This window comes from Eupeodes corollae, chromosome 3 (assembly GCF_945859685.1).
Source record: "Eupeodes corollae chromosome 3, idEupCoro1.1, whole genome shotgun sequence".
NCBI lineage: Eukaryota > Metazoa > Arthropoda > Insecta > Diptera > Syrphidae > Eupeodes > Eupeodes corollae.
The window spans coordinates 69,042,388-69,056,731 of record NC_079149.1 but is presented as its reverse complement, the minus strand read 5'-3'; the positions used below and the strand labels follow the sequence as shown (position 1 = coordinate 69,056,731).

Sequence of the window (14,344 nt, the reverse complement as noted above, 5' to 3'; positions counted from 1 at the left end):
TTCTACAAATATTCTCTATAGCTGTAGAATGTTAAGTGACCACACCATCAGAGGACGCATCGTTCGTTGTCTAGTTTCCTTGAACACACTCATTTTATCCGATATTATACACAATGCAAATCCAAACAAGCCGAAAACACTAATCTACTACTTTTTCAATCTTTTTTCAACATCTCCCACCGCCATTTGCAATTCATCACAGTTTTTATGTGCTTGTGCTGGGTGTTGACCGCGCCAACTTATTTCTTTTACTGATTACTGAAAATTTTCAATAACTGCCCTTGAATTCAGTGAAAAATCATAAAACTATTTTCATTAACTTAAACCAAGTACATAAATTGTGTTTTATATCGCATTTGCAAACAAGGTAAGTGAAAAACCCCAAAAATAAACTATATAAAAAGTGTAACCAAAAAATGGCCTTCGTCTGGTGCAAAAAATATGGCGGTATCTCATTAGGAAAACCATAGAGCGAAAAATGATAATTTTTATTTTCACAAGTGCTCCCGCTTCGACAGTGTTTCTGTATTCCTTTTTTTCTATTACTAAGAATTTGACCATTGACCAGGAAGCTTATGGACCCATTGATGACCTAAATTGTGTGTTTTTCTTGAAACGGTTTTTGTGTAATTTATCTAAATCACCTTTGACCGGGCATACCGCACCGGCGCGGCTTTCGATAGCACACAACAAAAGTGGCATGATTTACATAAAACATGAGGAAGAAGCTCCTCCGGCATTTTCCGATCTCGTCTTCAAAGAAAAGTACCTAAGTTATTTCTATATTTTTCTTTATTGATTTTTCTGTTACTATTTTTGATGACTCGCTCGCGGGACGAAAATATTATTTTTAATCTTTGAGCTTACGGCGTCCTTCCTTCTTCTTCTTCTTGCCCCCGACTCGGTTCACCGCATCCATGAGTTAAGTGGTCTGACTGGTGATGAATTTGGAATTTGTTATTTTGCCGATTATGGCATTTCGAGTTCTCCCAACAGTTCAAGGTTACAATCGACGGAATGGTAAAGCTGCTGCTGGCGCCTGATTCTGATTCTTACGCGAATGGCTTGAATGGTTTTCCTCATTTTATGACCAGCGGAGACAGGAGATATTTCTATCTCGTGCTTACAAAGAAATTGATGACACTCAAATTGCTTCGATTTGTTGTTTGCATTGAACTCGATTATTGTTAGGTTTACTTGTATAGAACTAAAGCTTTTCAATTATCGATCTCTATCAGCTTACTGTTTGTAGTTATGTTTTCCATTTGATTATTCCCAGTTTTATTTTCATTGTAAATTACAATACAATAGGAGTCGAAACAATTTCTTCAAATTACTACTGCCGCGATCGGATAGTGAACATTTTCATGCAAACGATAAACATCATAGAACACAAATTAAGAGTAAAATAGTAGAACAAATTAGTTATTTCTTTTATGTATGTCATGCTCAGTCTTTTGGCTTAAAAAGTTGTCATTGTAGAGTTTTAGTAAAAAATAAATTTAATTAGTACCTATATCATTTAAATCAATATAAGAAAAGATGAGCAAATGAAAATATTGGCATTCTTATATTAATTAAAAATAGAAATAAATGTTATCTCGCTCTAAAATTGCCATTATATACCTATTGCAGCTAACAGATCAACCCTGCCAAAATTGAGGAGAAACAAATTATTACAATTACATACATAAGTAAAGTTTTATCAATGAAACTTACTTTACTTTAAATTTATTGATGAAATTATTGAAATACACGTGTACATTTTTTGAAGTTAATTTTAATTAGACAAAGAAAGTACCACTGAACGTTTTTTTTGCACAAAAAAAAAAACAATAGACGTTTAAGAGATTAACATGTCCTGAATTCAAATCTCGCATTTTTGTCACATCATATTTTTAAAATGTGCCATTTTAAAAATGATAAAGACAATTAAAAACCTTTTTTTAAGGCTAAGTTAAAACAAAATTTATATCTTCACAATAAATTGTATGATGATTATGCAAAGTACGAATCTTTTAGATTCTGTATAATCATTTTAGTAGGTATCTACCTAAGTTTTCACAATTTCTCATTACTTATGAAAGTTTTAAGCGCTTATAATATACCGCCCAAATATATGCCCTCAAAATATGCTCAATAAATGTAAAAGATGTTTATTAGAAGCGTTATTTGCTTTAGAAAATTTATTAATAAGAACAATATCAAAAAAATACTTCAACTACTTCGCACACATATACTATTTAAGAAAAAAAAAGTTATCGCAGCAAATTCATTTTTGAATAATAGACATTTTTAATGTCAGCGATCAGTAAGACGATTTATTGCAAATTTTTGTTGCAGTAAATGACACTTACTAACTACATACATAATACTACAATTTTTGAAAATGAATGAACTTGTATGCATGGAAAAGCACCGTTGAACGTAACAGAAGTGATCGAAGCGTATTCGAATGCTAAAACTTCGGCAAAGCAATTGCAATTATTTGTAGTTTTTCGAAGCCGGCATTTTTTTCAATTACATGTTCTATCGTTTTCTTCGCTGATTTATAAGGCCTTGCTGTTAATGCTGTAGATTGTCTTCACCATTACTTATAATGCGTGTGCTGGAATTGATCGATAAACCAAATTAATGTTACTAGAAAACCATAGCTTGGTGCCAGAAAATACGAACAATCTTTTCAAAATACTCGACGTAGTAGTTGACCTCTTCGAGTCATGTCCCCATTGCGTTTAAATTGGTTGTGGAGGAAGTTCCAGTCCAGGTTCTATGTCTCTAAGGGTTTTCACTTTGGATGGAGCTTTTAAAAACACTTTTCCATTTACTATAAAGCAGCCAATGTCAGCATTAACTTTTTCACATACTCGGTGAAGTCCATGTGCGAGGCATGTAACATGCATTATTTTTGGGTAGAAAACTTGAATAGCTTGTGCCGCTTTTACCATACATACGGAGCAGCATCTGATGCAAAAAAAGTAAAATCTAGTCTTTGTTAAAATCTTCACCCAGAATTCTAACCGAATCATCGAAGAGCCGGGCGATGATGGTTGAGTGATTTATCATTTCCAGTTGATCATTTAATACAAATGTTTCTTTAACGAACGTCTCATCTTGATTCAAAATTCCAATGATAACATTTGCAACATATCTGCTTGCTGCGTCTGTTGTCTCGTTAATTGAAACCCATAAAATGTTTTCTTTTGTTTTCGATTGCTCGATTTTTTATTCGGCCCAAAAAAACACCGCACAAATCTCTTTCCAACTCTGTATGTTTTGAATCACTCGAAGATTGTCCAAAAAAATAATATGCCTTTTTAAAGCAAAAATATGCATTTTCAGTGAAATATGCAAAAAATATGCCCTACAGATGACGTTTAAAAGTCGAAGATTTCAATGAAAAGTATTCGTATCAGTCTCGTGTTAATAAATGTTAACAAAAAATATGTTCGAACATATTTTTGGTTGCCCTACTTATGATTCTTCAGTTGACTGTATCAAGTTTTGAAAAACTTTAAATAGAATTCCTTTATTTTATTAAATTCAGAGTTAATTTTTAGAGCTGATACCAAATCCAAACACCAATTTATATATATTTTTTCAATGTATTTCCAAACCTTACTGTTATAACCTTAAGACAACGAATTTATAATAAAAACGTACATTGCTTTTACACCGTTTTGCGTTTTTGTGTTAAGAATGTACGCAAATGACGACTTATAACTAATGACGATTTTTTGAAAAATAATTATATACAGAACATTTTCAAACGGAAAATTGAAGTAAGGGATAGTGTATTTGGAATATCATCACGTATTTTATTGAAAAAAAGACCATGATGCATTGATTTTAAAGTCGGATTTGAACTGAAGCCATGAAAAATCTTAGAAAAAGTATAATTTAATTGCCACATATTGCTAACCAGTTTTTTGATGTCTTTTGTCTAAAACATTTTTATATTTAAAAATTGATACTATTGAATATTTAAAGCAAAATTGTGAAAAAATACGGAATTTTAGACCAGAACTATTTTAACTTAATAAAATGGATACTTAGAAAAAAATATTAGGACTAATTTTTAATGAATTCCCCTTTTGGAAATAAAATCTGAATAAAGGAAGAACTGATTAAAAGGGGTTCGTTCCTAGATTATGGACGTACTGTTTATGAAGGGTGAATTTTTAAAAGCTGTAGGAAAGTTTTTCACAAAAAAAACATACAATTCAGAAAAATGCATGAAATCTTTATTTGAATCAATAGTACGGTCCATATAATCTAATGTTTGAAGATTATTTCATGAAAATGTTGACCTTAACTGCGCCTCAAATGGTCCATCCGCTTAGTCGAATTGTGTCATATTCTTTTCAACATTTCTTAACAGAGCACGCATTTTGATAGTAAAATTCAATAATTTGCAAGCGTTGTTCGTTTGTAAGACGATTCTTGGTTAAATTGTAGACCGAACTGAAAATGTTTGACAGTGAAACAAAACACGAAACGTGCGTCAGCTGTTTAAACCAGTGTTGCCAAAAAGGTAAAAGCTAAAAAGTCACCCTTTAGATCTTTGCGCATTAATTGAGACTTTTTGAAAAATAAACAAATATTACATTTTGTGCCTATTTCCGTATTATTAAACAACTAATGTCGGTAATCAAATCAGCAGCTTTTTAAAACAAAAAGTATTTTACTATGTTTCGTTTTAGCATTTATTTTCAACAAAGATTACAACGATAAGAACTCAAAGAATGCTAAGCTACGTTGAAAACCAAATAAGAATTAGGATTTGAATGTTCATTTCTTTATCTTTTTTACTTGCCAAGATACTTTTTAATTTGAATTCTGAAAGGTGGTTGTACTACAGTTAATACAGAGTCTCCGCAAAATGTTTTAGGACTATGCAAACATAGGAAACATGTAAACCTAAGCTTGTATTTGGAAAAAAAGTTGAGTTGCCATCTCCTTGGAAAAATACAAGAATTAAATAAGCAAAAAAACATTAGTCGGAATAAATTACAAAGAAACTATGTCAAAATATCAGAGTTCATCTTAGTTTTAAAATGACGCCACAGCGTTTTGCATGTTGTGATTCAACACTTTCTTTATAAATACCAAACAAAAATATAACTTGATCAAGAGGTTTTATTAACCAATCGAACATAAAATTTTCGATGATGTTTAAGGCTATTCCAACAGCTTCTAGGTAAGGAACTGGTTCTTTCAAGCTTTGAATGTTTTTCTTCTCGGCTTTCTAGGATCAACACTTTCTTATTATGAAAAGCGATTACCACTTCAACTCAAAGCGAGTATTTTTTCAATAAAATAATTCGTGACTGCTATATTTATGTTCGCGTTGCAAGGCAAAGGAAATGTTGCTATATTCGGGAAGCAAAATCTATCATTATAAACATTATGACTTTTTGTATTTCGTCATCGTGCGCTTTGAGCGGAATGTCTAATTGCTATTTATTTGAGGAACTGCATTTTAATAATTTAATAAAGGAGAAAGCTCAATGTAAAATAAATTAGGTAGCGACTTACAACTTTCAACCATTCCTGTGCGCGAGTAATGTTTTCAGGGATAGAGGGGATCTACAGTTTTAAGCAGAATCCGAACGGCTAATTTGAGAAAGCACTTTTCATGACAAGAATTACAAGAACTACTCGCAAGAGGCAGTACCCGTGAAAAAAAAACTTTAGATGGCACAGGCAGGGATTGAATCCAAGACTTCTGGCATGACAGTCCAACCCACTTTTTTTTAATTCATTTTTATTAATTCAATCTTAAACCTATCTTAAAGCTAGACAAAAATTCATAAAACTAGCCTAATTATCCATAACTTACAACTAACGTAATGGTCCCATACGGACACTCTAAGTGAAACAATATTACTTAATTCTGATGTCTTTTGGTCGTACGATCTATTTTACTGTAATTCATTTTATTAAATTCATTAATTCATTTATTAAGTTAAACAATAACACTTAATACTAATGCCTTTCGGTCCTAATATCTATTTTAACTTCAATTCAATTTAATTTATTTTTGTATTCATTAGAAAATTAAAAAAAACTGATATCAGTATCCTATTTATATTTACTTAAAAACTACTTACAATTAGGTCCTTAAATAAAACTTAAAGCTAACTTAAACTACATATTCTACCTATAACCTACTTAAAACTAGAACAACCACAGCAGCAAATCTAACTATCTAACATTTTTGTTTTTCACGTTTTCTTGTCTTTTGTTTTTTTTTTTTATTCCATGTTTTTTTAATGTTTTTTTTTTATTCTTTGTATTTTTTTTCTGTTTTGTACTTTTTTCTATTTCTTTTTGTGCCACCATGCCTATTCTACTTAAAACTAAACCCTAAAACTATAAAACGAGTATGTAAGCCGGCCAAGGCTTAAAACCCCATCCCGACTACCCAATATCAAGTGCCGATTGAAGCCACCCTATCAGTTCGGTCCCGTTCGGACACAGCCCTACTGAACCGAAGGAGCTCCGCTCCGCCTTGTGCCATGACGTCCCGATTGTACGGGAGTCGCCTATCCACGGTTGTTCGTCTGACGTGGTTGATTAACGGAACTGCCAATCTATCCTGTATTAGCCCGCATTTGTCTAAAAAAAAGGAATGCCTCTGGTGGAATGAAGCCGCTCAAGCGTGCACTTTCAAAATGCTCGTCGTTCGGATAGAACGCCCCGAAAATTAAATTGTTGGTCGAAGACATAGCTCTTGCAATGTGACCTCGAACGAGTTTTATCAAATTGTCAATTCTGTTGATTCGAGCCCCGTTGTATAGGACCTCGTACAGATAGTAATGCACGTAAGAGGATTCGGCTGTTCGATATAAGCCGGTACAGAGTCTTAAACACTGCCGCTCGAACACCCGAAACATCTCCATCTGGGAAGGGGCAACGTCAAACCACACAGGACAACCATAAACGATCATCGGCCATATAGAAAATTACCTTCACTCTGGGTCACGCCCACTGCTGTTAAACAGCCGTTTTATCAGAGCGAAGGCTTCTCTGGCCCTGGTCAGAGCAGCATTTAAATGTCTGTCGAAATTTAAATACTGATCTAACCAGATACCGAGGTACTTTACTACACTTTTATTTGTTAATCGCTGTCCGTGAAGATCAACGATGATCATCTTGTGCAATACTTGCACGTATCCCTCGTGGCCCTAGCCAACAGAGTTCGGAACAGAATTGTCTCCGATTTCTGGACATTTATTTTCCAGTCGTCGCAGTCCAACGCACTAGCCCTCATGCCACGGGTAAAAGCTCAATATGTTTTCGCATAAAGTAGCAAAAATACCTCCTGTCTGCAAATGATGCCATCTTAAATCTCTATCCCATTCTCATACGGACCTTGGAACAGAATATTAATTTTGAAAGCTTTTCTGCTAAGAGAGGAACCGATCGGTTTGTTTGAATATCTGGTCTTTATTACAAGAAAAAATCATGTTACGTGCATTTTTCCAAACTTCTTTAAACCGATTTCAACAATTGAACCATTGTGTGCCTTTTGTTATATTCATTATTTCTGGAAAGTTATCTTAATAAACAAAAATTTAAATAGGATTGAAATATTATTTTTTTCTCTCCAAAACCAAAGCTTTCTGAAGTTTAAAATTTGTATCTCGATCAAGCTTACAAAAATAGTGTATTGCTTACAAAAATTTCAAAAGACATTGTTTAAATTTGATCTTATTGGTACCAATGACGTCTGGACTCGAATGGAGGCTGAATCAAAATTCTGACTCAAATTTGAATGAAACAACAGACTTTAAAATATATTTTGAAATATACAAAACTAAAATATAAACCTACTACATTTTTCAAATTTAGCTCTAGTGCGCATATGTAGGTATTAACCATGCAAAAAATTTGTTTGACTTTAGAACTTGTTTAACAATATTATTAAAAATAAATTTTGATCAGTTTCAAACAAGTTTCCTTGGTTTGATAGGTACTTAATAAAAAACGTACCAAAACTTGAATATTCTGCCCAACAACCAAAAATATTTGTTTTTTTTTTATTAAAAAAAAATCAATATAAATTGCATTGTTAATTTTTTTTACTATAAAATGAAATAAAGGAACAAATTCTGATAAAATTGTACATTTAATAAAACATAATTATGTGGAGAAGAACGTGATTAAATAATTCATTTAATTTGTATTTATTTGTTTTTATTTTTAATTTGATATAGAAAAGCTCAATAAGAAAAACAATATTTAAGATTGTGTGTAAAACAAGATACCATTTGAAGCAATGCATTTAGACCTTGAAATACTATACTTAATGTTAATAGTTAACAGAAACATGACCTTCATCAACACGTGCTTATAGCTTTCTACTCGAATTTCGTGGATACCTTTTATGTGTAAATGGATTTGAACAATTGCATGGCAACTCGTGTACCTATTGAGTTTCATTTTTTTTTCAGTGAAATCTTGTTAGTTGTTCGCTTTCCATAATAGTATTCGATTATGTATCTTTAGTAAAAACTAAAAATAAAATAATATATATTACGGCCTTGGCAAAAAGGCCTTGATTTTATTAAAATATATTTATTAGAGTAGGATGTGATGCAAACTTATAAACGTTTGGAGTTATGCTCATTAAATAAATAAGCGGATAATCACAATTAAAAGATACACCCTAATTGAATGTATACTGTCAAATAAAAGAGGTCGAAAAGAATGCTTCCATTGTGTCCCCTGCAACTGAATACACATTATGCTTTGATATTTTGTATGTATTAAGTATGAATGTTTAAAATATGTATGTATCAAGGATGTATGTACATATGTATTTATGTATGATGTAAGTTTATATATTGATTAATATGAAGTTATGGATCATTTAAATACCTTTATTAGCAGAGCACTTGTTATAATTAGCTTTTGAAATGTAAAAACGTGTACTTAACTTGTAACCCTTGTCCAACAATCAAATACTTTCAAATACATTTTTTTATGATTAACTATTTAAGAACCCCTAAAATAAAAGATGAAACAAAATCTTTAAAATAATAGAAATCATGCAGAAGAATTGTCATGTGTAAATGCATTATTATAGTTTTTGGATTGTAACTTGAAGGTGGGCCTCAAAAATACAGAAAACCAAATTCTTCTCAATAATTTATAGCATTAGAAAAAAGTAAACTCTGACACGCTATGACCATATTACTTATTGCTTTAAGAAACTCCGAAGTCACCAAACCACACCACTCATAGCCAGAAGGTGGTAGCAAACGGAAATGTCCCCTGAAAAGCAAGGTCTGTTCATGTTGCGTGGCCAAAGAACGGCGGAACTTACTCTAGAATTCAGAAACTTCAATTGTTGTGTGTGGTATGGCCAGTCATTGGGGAGGGTAAAACTTGATTGAAAAGTAATTTTTTAAGGATTCGCACGGAAGCAAAGCAACAGCAGGCAAATCACACATACGATATGCATTTGAATATCGCTGCAATCATGGACGATAGTTTGTGGTAATTCGGGTTGGGTATCCAAAGAAGACGTCGTCGTAGCAATTTGCTCAAAAGTCATTTTTAATTAACGCCTTTCAAATATTAATCGGCCAAACGTCGATTGTGGTCAGGTTCTCCACAGCGACAAGCACTGGTATAGTTTTGGCTTTCTAAAGAGTTCAATTAGAGCAGTGGCTCGAAGTTTATTTTTTCAACGTCCTTCTCCATTTTCATAGTGGAAGTCGTCCATGTTTCCCCATTGAGCTTGAAAAACTAAAGTTGTCGTTGTTATGCTTGTGGCGAGGCCGAAAGAGGTGTTGTAGTGGTGGCATCTACCGCTTGAGCAGTTTCCCATAAACGAACCGTGTGCTGTTGTGGAACTCTTGACCACTCCACAAGCCGATTGCCATGGAGACGCATTGTTTTGACAAACTGCCCTGATGAAATAATAATCAAAGAACCATCTTTATGCATTTGTAAAGATAGAAAACCACCAATATGCGGTGTTTGAGTGTGTGCAAGTGACAGGCAAGTGGTAACCCATTATTAGAGTGGGTGGGAGAGGAAGACTGCCACTGGCACCCAAACCAAAAGTTTGTTCAACTGCTTTTGTACTGTTTTTATTTTTTTTCTGTCTTTGTATGTATGCATTTATTTCTATTGACTTAATTGGACGCAGGAGGTAATTTTCTACTCTATATATGAATAGGTAAAAAAAGAATGTATAAATGTACAAGTTCCAAATATAATAGCTTTAGATGGATATTTGAAATTACAGAAAGATTATAAGTTTGTACAGTAATAGTGTATGTATGAATTGTGTTCGTCCTTTTGTTGTGATGAATTAAAATGCGTGAATTTGTTTATATGTATTAACAAATAGGACAATGTTTAATGTTTAATATAATAATAAATTTGTTTAAAAGAATTCCTCTTTAAGATTTTAATAATTTTAAACGTTTATTAAAGGCACAATAATAACATATGTATAATGCAAAGAGATGCACAATATTAATTTACGGTTGAATTTAATATTGCAATTAAAGAAACTCAAAGAGAAGAGTAATTAATGAAAATAAAATGTCGTTTGATCTTAGTATACAAACTAATCGAAGACTATTAGCCCACAAAAAACACAATTCAATTTGTTAAATATTAATTAAGGTAGATCTTGGGTCACAATTATGAAAGTTTCTTAATGCGATAGTTTTACTTAAAGTTCATATAGTACTTTTTCGATTTACCGATCATCGAATTCGACTATTTTTTCATTTTATTGTAAATGTATTCTTTTATTCATTCTTTAGATTCGGTATATTGGGAATAAGCTCAATCTGCTTTTGTATATTAATTTAGAAATGCAGTCGCACACACTTATCTACTTTTACTCTAGAATGTTTATGAAATTGTAGGCCATTAAAAAAAAAGTAATTTATTTAGGGCTGGACTCTTATGTACTTATGTGAGATTTTATTGAAACGATCTTCAGTACTTACTTGTCTACTTTTAGCTGATTTCCCCATAGTACGATTTAAAAAAAAAACGCAACAAATCTCAATAAAAATGCCTAGAAACTAATATTTACAAAAAATCCAGAAACATTGTCAAGTAATTGATTTTTCATATAAGTGTAAACATTTTATGTAATGTCCCTTAGTTAAATTTGTTTGTATGTAATAATAATACCTAAAAATACCAGAAGCTGTTTTATGAGAAATTAATAGAACCTAAAAAAATACCGATTTAACAAGAATGGTTGTTCAGTAAAAAATTTTAAAATGTAGATATTCTCTTTAGCGATAGCTCCAACATTTTTTAGAAAAACAAAGACTAACTGAAATTGCTGTTTGTAAAATATCGATTGCGATTGCAATTCAAAATGACTTTAACTAATAAAACAAAACGCTCTTGTTGCACCATACTTGTTACCACCAAAAATTGATCATTAAAAAGTGACTTCTTTTTCAATCTTCAAAACAGTGTTTTTGGTTTCTGATTTTTTAAAATACAATTAAGTACATATATTTAAAATTCTGATTAGCACTGTAAAAGTGAACATTTTCATCCATCGTTATTTTGTTATGTTTTTTCTTTCCTTTCTTATTTTGTGCTTCTTTATCTGTCCTCTGTCTATCTCTCACGTTCTGTGAATGAGTTGTTTATCTTTGTGTTTCAGTATTTAAGTGTAAAGTGTATTCTTTATTTCACATTGATTTTGAACTCAAATCATTGTCAAATAAATTTTTGCATATAACTATAGAGATTTACACCTTTTAAGGATGCAGCGTTTTTAGATGAAGTCTTTGAAGATTTAGTTTATTATGAAAAACAATGTTTTGTTGATATTGACCAAACAGTATCATACAAATTTTTAAACATACTTAACTCGAAATCCAGTTTTTGGATCTCGATTGTCCGATTTCACGCATCAAAAGGGTTACAGATTTGTAGTATGTTAACATTTACTGAGTTGCACATTTGTTTTTTTTTTTTTTTTGTTTCTGCGAATTAATTTTGGTTTTAGGTTCATCATAATGAACAAAATCATATTTGTTTGTGCATATAGAACAATAAAACGAGAATGTAATTATATTATTAATGTCAAGGAGTAGGTAGTTGAAAAGATCTTACGTATCAGCTCGAAAGCAAATAGTCAATATTGTTTTTCCTTCCTACATAGTAAACAGATTTAGAAATTTTAACAAGTGCTTGTATTATGTTCTTTATTGTTATCTCTTTTCGTTTTTTTATAACGAAGTGCTAATTGCCTTTAAATTAGAACATTGTATATCAACGACAGCAATAATTAATTATAGTTTAATACTTGCTCTAAAATGTGCCTGTCGATTTTTTTTTTTAGAGTAGTTATGTTTTAGGGGATGAAATGACAAAAAAAATAACCACCATTTGTATCTATTTTAATAACATAAAAGAAAATTCCTTGCTACCAACTACTGATTTTCTCATACTAAAAAATTCATAATGTAATATCATCAGCTGATATTGACGTAGCAAGTAGAATAATTGACGTTTAATTCTAAAACGATAAATGCATTTTAATATGCTTTGAATGCAATTTTTATTAAATTTTCCTAACGTATTATTTAGTTTGTAATGTATCCGCGATAATTTGGTTGCACAACAACTACTTCTGCGCCGTAATCTCGATATGCATATATTTTAGTCCTGTGTCAATAGATAATGGGGTTTATTTGCTACAAAAGACAAAAAAAAAAGAACAACCCAAGAAGACAAAAATCATGTTACTAAGCAACCATATTTTACCAAAACTTTATGCGTCCACGTCATTTAAAGCCATTTTTTCCATATTTTTTCGTTTCCCCTTTTCATTTAGCTGCTTAGGAATTTTTAATGATCAATGTCTTGTTGGTGGCTTTTTATTGGTCTGCCTGAGGTTTTTTTGTCCTTTAAAATCATAGTGATATCCTGTTCGATTGAAGTTGGAATGTCGCACAATTTGATTGGTCACTTATTTCCGGTGGTCAATACTTCCCCAAGTAATACAAAAATAAGTGAAAGAGATAGTTTCACGTGGCTTAAACTTATGTGGTTAGTTAAATTATCTCGGAGTGTCCTTATTTCCCCTTCAATTTATAACAAATTATTTTGTTATAGGATACAAAAATTGTTTTCACGTACTAATTCTTCTATACTCCCACTTTTTCTTCATGAAAAAATTTCCTATAAATACGAGTGCATTGCAGAATATCTTCCAGTTCAAAACGCTATCTAGCCCATCCGACTGCTTTAAATAAGTATTCCTAGTTCTAAAATGTCAAACATTTTAAAAATCGTGCCAAAGATTTTGTAAAAAGTACAGTGTTATTTTTATTCATAAGGTAAAAATTAAACTTAGTTTGCAATAAACTCTTATTTTGTATCACATTTCGAAAGTGTTTATGTTTTAAGATGGATTTATTACAAAATTATAAGTGCAAGTAATTAATTATTATGATTTTATACAATTCGAAATCTTTGCTATTTTGCTCAAAAACGATTGTCTGTGTTACATTCGTTACACTTTTATCTCTGGTAGCGCAATAGACTAAGATCATGTGATTTTTAGCATCAATCTCATATATATTTTTTCCTTGTATTGTCTACATTTTTATATATATATGCATTTTATTTCCCTAACACTTCCGTTCGAGCGCTCACCGTCTGTTTCCTAAACTGTATTATAATTGGTACACTTTTTTTAATTGTGATATAGTGACAACTGCGATGTTTTTGCTAAGAACTGCACCCTTTACTCTCAATCCAGATTTTGATTTTACTAACCAAAACATTAATATATAACATAAATGTAGAAAAGAAACGGTTATCTCGCATACTAAGGGTGAAATAATAAAAAATACTAACTTGTGAGAGCAATTTTGCATATTCAATGCAATAACTTCACTTGCAAATCTAAATTGTGATGTCAAAGCAAATATATCAGAATGTTTGTTAAATAAAAAGAATACTAAAACATAAATATTACATTTGTCAAATTTTTTTCAAATTCAAATTCCTTTTGTTGTCTTTTTATCTTCAAATTTTCTCATTAAATTGAACGGAGCTGACAATTATTTAAAATATAAGGTTTATTTTCTCGTTAGTATTCATTTCACTCAATTCGTATTCTCTAAGCTACAATGAAACAAAGATAATTCAAATCATATACATATGTACATAAGTAGACGCATAGATATGTGGTACTAGTTGGTCCGCTAGAACTTCTATTAGTGATTGTAAAGCAATAGGTACAAATACAATTCTACTTTTCTCATACAAATTCTAACAAACTAATCATCTTTAGATTCAGGTCCTTTAACATATTCACGCACGTTTGAGT

At 31.4% G+C, this 14,344-nt stretch overlaps 1 protein-coding gene across 3 annotated transcripts in view; it reads left to right on the top strand.

The window, feature by feature from the left end:
- Window positions 1–200: 200 nt before the first annotated feature.
- The window catches only part of LOC129952969 (uncharacterized), a 39,170-nt gene continuing 25,026 nt past the window's right edge, over window positions 201–14,344 (top strand). For 2 of the 3 annotated variants that reach the window (XM_056065960.1, XM_056065958.1), the window contains exon 1: window positions 13,194–13,346. The gene's annotated coding sequence lies outside the window, so the exon portion shown is untranslated. Of the gene's footprint in view, window positions 368–13,193; window positions 13,347–14,344 lie in introns of those variants that run through there. The other variant, XM_056065959.1, reaches the window with a different exon arrangement.